The sequence below is a fragment of the Pinus tabuliformis genome, chromosome 9 (genome assembly GCF_031772625.1).
Source record: "Pinus tabuliformis cultivar Carrire ecotype Pingquan chromosome 9, CPIR1, whole genome shotgun sequence".
NCBI lineage: Eukaryota > Viridiplantae > Streptophyta > Pinopsida > Pinales > Pinaceae > Pinus > Pinus tabuliformis.
In genome coordinates, this window is record NC_142307.1 from 651584001 (window position 1) to 651590126 (window position 6126).

Genomic DNA, 6126 nt, shown 5'->3' on the forward strand with positions numbered 1-6126 from the left:
TAGAAAGACAATTTACTTTATTGAAAGAACACAATATTTTTCTTTGCTTTAGAGATGATTTTTTACTAAAAGCAAATTAAAAAAGAAAAAAGTGTATATCAATTAAGAATTTTTTTTCCTATTTCTTATTTTAGTAATTAAAACTATATAAATAAATAAATAAATACTTATAATAAAAACATAATAAATATAAATTTTATAAGATTCTCAGTGCTGAGCTTGGCTTGCGCCGGCAACGCGATCCTCGGCTTGGGTTTATTTGATACTCCGTCTACTCTTTGATGGTATATTCGAAACGAGGGCGATGCTCGTCGAGATTCTAGGTTTGAATCCAATGGAAAACGGGGGCTAGCGTGTAGCCTGGTGGGAATATTCGACGCGGCGGGGATGTATAACTTCGTATATATTTACACCCAGGAATTAGGCGACATTGCCGTCAGAACGAAGAGGCAATACAGGGCGGAGGGAGTGGAAGTGACAATGTAGAGAAGTAGGCCAGAGCAGAGAGCCGACATGCCTACTGGACCACTTCCGGAGGGACTCATGGGCTCGGTTGCCAAAACAAAGGACGATAAACCTACGCCACTGCATGTTATGCCCTTTAATAGATGGAGTATCAAATAAACCGAGAAATTTGCCGTCAAGAAGCCGAGGATGGCGTTGCCGGTGCAAGCCAAGCTCGGCAAATCATGACAGTGATTCATTCGAAAATTGTATGAAGAGAACCAGCTAAATTACAAGTCTATGTAGATCAGTAATTCGATAATACACGTGGGTTTAGATTGAAAGGAGATCCATAAATTTCGTCAGGCCAGATGGATTCATTGAAATCAGCGAAACGCACATTAAACCTCCACACATTAAAAAAATATTAATTAAATAACGAGGCGGATGGGTTAACCTAACAATAAAACTAACATAGAATAAATGAATTAAATGACTAAAAGGCCGGAGTAAATCCTTTATTAATCCAAAAATGAATTAATTCAAACTAGCAGATACATGGAGCTGTGGCAGATACAAGAGTACAAATACAAGAGTACAGTATGTATTGCTCAGCTTCTCGGAAAAATATCATCATATTGATCGTTTTAGAACGAGTCAATTCTTACCAATCTTCTTAGGTATTGTCGTGCGCATCCATTGGCAGACAAGGCGAAAAGATATATCCACGGTTGTTAATAAAAATGTCGTGTTTCATTACATTTAGTTTCACACTTTATTTTTCTATGGACTGAACACATGGTAAATAAAAGGATCACTGAAACACATATGAAAATAAGGGAACTTACAATGAAACTTAATGGATTTTGCTGTGTAAGGCAACGTACAGTAACACTCAACGGCAACGGAGAAGAAATAAAACTTCCATGAATTATGTTCTTGTTCTCGTATGAATTTTCATTTGTTATTTTCAGTAATTAAAATGAAACTAGCAGTAATTCAAGAAACTCACCTCCATTAAATAAAACCGTGACGACGACTTCGCAGATCCAGGTAAGCATCAATGTTGGCATATGGACTAGAAACACATCCCCGGACTTCGCAGATCCAGGTAAGCATCAATGTTGGCATATGGACTAGAAACACATCTCCGTGTTAATGATGATTAATTGTACCTTGGTACTCAGTTAGCTCATAGCTCATCTTATCATCCTCAATCTGATGGGCAAACTGAGATAGTAAACAAATGTTTGGAAGGATATCTTCGTTGCTTTGTATCTGATAAACAGACACAATGGGTCAAATGGTTGCCTCTGGCGGAATGGTGGTATAACACTTCCTTTCATACAGCAACAAAAATGACCCCATTTATGGCACTTTATGGGTATCAACCACCATCCATCACATCATATTTAAGAGGAAATTTTAAGGTTCAGGCAGTGGAACATCACATCGAACATCAACAACAAGTCCTCCAACTCTTAAAGGATAACCTCGTGTTGGCACAGAATAGAATGAAACAACAGGCAGATCAACATCGCAGTGAAAGAAGTTTTGATGTAGGTGATTGGGTATTCCTACGGCTACAACCATATAAGCAAATGTCCCTCAAGCAAGCTAAGAAGGATAATAAATTATCACCAAAGTATTATGGTCCGTACAAGGTGTTGCAAAAGATTGGTACTATGGCATACAAATTGGAGCTTCCCGCAGCTTCTCGATTGCACTCAGTTTTCCATGTTTCATGCTTAAAGAAGGTTATAGGCGACAAGCTCCCAGTTCAAATAATATTGCCAGAACTTGACGAGGAAGGAAAAATTATATTAGAACCGGAAGCAGTTATAGAAACAAGAACGCGACAGCTATGAAATCGATCAATTTCAGAGTACCTTATCAAGTGGAAGAACTTATCCGTTGAAGATTCCACATGGGAGGATGAGAATTTTATGCAGAAATATCCAGAACTACTCAAGCGTTGTGGACAACACTTTTTTGAAGGAGAGGGGCATGTTGGGTCCCTATAATACTAGTGATTACCCCATTACTATTGTAGTTATACCCCTTATTTATATTGTTGAGCCCCCATTGCCCCCATATTGTTATTAATGTGCCCGTAGAATCCCTCTATTGTTATTTTTGTGGCTTTATATTATTATTGTTAGGTCGGTTGGATTATATTGTGACTCCTTAGACTCCTATATATAGAAAGGAGGTTTTGTCATTTGAATCATCCAAGAATTGTTCATTTATGTAATGTAAAGGAGGTTGCCCCCTCGAAGAGGCTGAATTCTAAGGCGTTGATCTATATTTTCCATCTTTTCTTGAGCTGGTTTCATAACAAGTGCCCTAAAGACAAAGCGTTAGTGCGTGAACCAGGTAAAGCAGTTTTTCAACAAAAAAAAACCACCTCAAGGAGGTGACCCATTCACAAATGTAAGTGAGAAATGGTTTCTATACATGTTTTCATTTCATGGTCATTCTTTTGTAAATCACTTCTTGCATTTTAAAATGTAAACGTGACGATGTGTTTCCATCACTTGGCCAGCAACAATGATGTCTGGTCATGTTTTGAGTCGTATTTTGAGTTGCATGTTAAAACTTTGAAAGGTATGTTATGTTTCCATCACTTGTCAAAACAATAATGTTTGGCCTTATGTATGTAAATCATGTGCTTCAATGATTATGTGTTTTCCATCACTTTTTGAAGCAACAATGATAGGTTGGCCTTATTGTCATAGCGGGAGTATTGCGTCCATCTTGTTGTAAACCTGACCAATGAGTATGTGTTATAAACTCATGGCAAGTATGAGATGTTTGGGTCTTTGGTTGGTCTTGTCATTAAAAGCATGTAATTTGCAAACAATGTACCACAGGTTTCAAATGTATCACGTGTCGGCTCGTCTCTTAACGCTCTGAAGAACAAAGGTGAAGGAGATGGAAGCGAGACGTTTTTAGGAAATTTGTGATGTGGAAAGGGTATAAAGGAAGATGCAAATTATTTTCCATGCTTTTGGAGGACCAAAATCTCCTCAGTGGCGAGGATTGATCCAGGTGGCTCCAAAGAGACACACTGGACAAAGATGGCTCAAAAATCGAATTGTTTGGATTATGCTCGAAATAGGTTCATATTGAGTACCTCGTCGTCGTGATCACAGAGGTGTGAATGGCTCGTCAAACTGAGCTCGTATGTGAAAGATATAGCTCTTCAAAGTTTGACATGACAAGGGAAAAGTGGGGCCCACAGTGTGCCACATGGCATCCCAGAAAGCGGGTGGGACCCACATGGTAGCCCATCAGCCATTGACACTTGGCATTCTCTCAATTGTCTCCTAAACCTACATAAGAGACAAAAAAAATCACTTTTAAATGGTTAATAAATAACCATATAACGAAATATGTCTCAATATATATATATATATATATATATATATATATATAGTTATTAAAATAACTATATAACACAAGAAAACAATCAAAACACATGGTTTCGGGATCAATAGCAACAACCCCCGTCGAACCCTTTTAAACAACCTTATCGCAGGTTGCATTAAGATATGGTTTCGGGATCGACGACAATAACCCTTATCGAACCCTCATCCACATATCCCATATATATATATATATATATATATATATATATATATATATATATATATATATATATATATATATATATATATATATATATATATATATTAACGTCGATAATGTGTTAAGTGTGGGGTTTAAGGGGTGAGCAGACCAAAGCAGACCTGACTCCTATTTCAAACACATTTATGGTTAAAAAATATATATATGGAAGAGGTGGGATTTGATCCCCTGACCTCTCCTTAACCATTTGCCGATTTTAACCAATGTGCCAACCACTCTCATTGGTAAATCCGCCCATGAGTTTTTATTTAAACTTAGGCTTTTACCTCTGCACACAGTTCGAGATAGAAAGAGACTATAGGGATATATTTCGAGGCACAATGCAAGCACATTTTTCGAGATAGTGAATTAATTAATATTTTAATGCAAGAACCATGAATTTTGGAGGAGGGCAAAATTTTCACTTTGTCAAAAATTGACAAATTTTATATGGAATTTACACCTCTCATCGCCACGAACACAATGGTGTTGTTCGTTTTTTCATCAGAGGTCTGCATTTTCTAGTCATTTCAAGAATTTAAGTGGAACCATGATTTCAGCAAAAACAGGGAGCGGAACCATGAGCCACGAAATTTTCCCAAGGAGGTAAAATTTTGACATTTCAGAATATAGTCAAGTTTATACTCATTTTTCATGATTTTCCATAGGGATCACAATGGTGAGATTAGATTCACCATCTCAGTTGCATATTTGTAGTTCATCCATGGAACAGAATCTTTGAGGAATCCTGGGGGAATCTAGAAGATTCCTTTAGCCCAGAATTCTCAACTTCTCAGAATTCAGATTTTGGATAGTCGATTTAGCACTACTTGATGCCATAAATCTGATGCTGTCTTCAGATTTCCTATTCTCTCATTTCTTCTTCTAGTCACTCTTCTAAGTGCTAGTGCAAATCTCCACATTCTTGTGCGAGCAGCCATCTTCATGCGATCGATGCCTTGAGAGAAATGGTCCCAACAGCTTCAGTAGTGTGACATCCACTTCTTCAAATGGCCCTTGGTTGTGGGGTATATGATGTGTTCACATACTTCTTCTTTCTGCATTATGTTGCACAGATCCTTGATTGATGTTGATTCAGGATCTTGGTTATTACATGTTGTCATGATTCCTTGCTTGATCTGATGCAGAATCTTCTATGTGATGTACTTCTTGTCATAACTCTTAATGTTATGCTTTTAGATCCCTTGTTGTATGTTGTTGGGATACTCTTGTTGTCATCATGCATGTTCGTTTTGACATCCCTTTTGTGCCATGTTGGCGGGATGCTCATCATGCATGTTTTTGTGTCATACTAATAGGAGTATTTTGACAAAGAGTTCCAGCTGTGGAACATATGGTGGATTTCTTTTTGAACTCCGCTTCTGTTGTCACCTTCTCCTCCGTTGTTGTAAAAGCTGCCATATATGCCTTTAGTCTATGCCTTTGTCAATGCCCCCGACTTTCGGAATCAAAGGGGTCTAAATATTGATCTGCAACGGGGGAATGAACTCAATCTCAATCTGGCCCCCACGGGTGTAAAGAAGCTAGATAGCGAGAAAGTGCTTCGGATAATCTTCAGAGCTACCAATAGAAAGTCTTCGGAGTTTCGCCCCATATATTCCAGCCAGGACCTCCTACTTTTCTCTTCCTCTCGTACCAGTACGGAGGGATAATTCTCCCCCCTAATGTATATAGTTGTAGAAGCCACGGAAGGAGGCATTTCCACCTTCTTAGATCAAGGTACTTATCAATTATACACATTAGAGCCCCTCAGGCCTTGGTCAATTTCAGAGTGATAAGGTGGCCTTGTATAGACTGGTAATTAAGAATTGATGAACGACGAAGCGAGGAGATGAGCTTTTAGAGCCACTCTTGCATGAGGGCATTTTTCCTTGTATGGTCGCGACATCATCTCTTGTGTACATAACTTTATTGACAACACTTAATGCAGTGGTCTACACCATCTTGACACCGAGGCCCGGAGACATAGTCCCTCCTGGACGAAGAATCTAGGCTAGAGTAAGCTAGGATAGAGTGGGCTAAGCTAAGCTA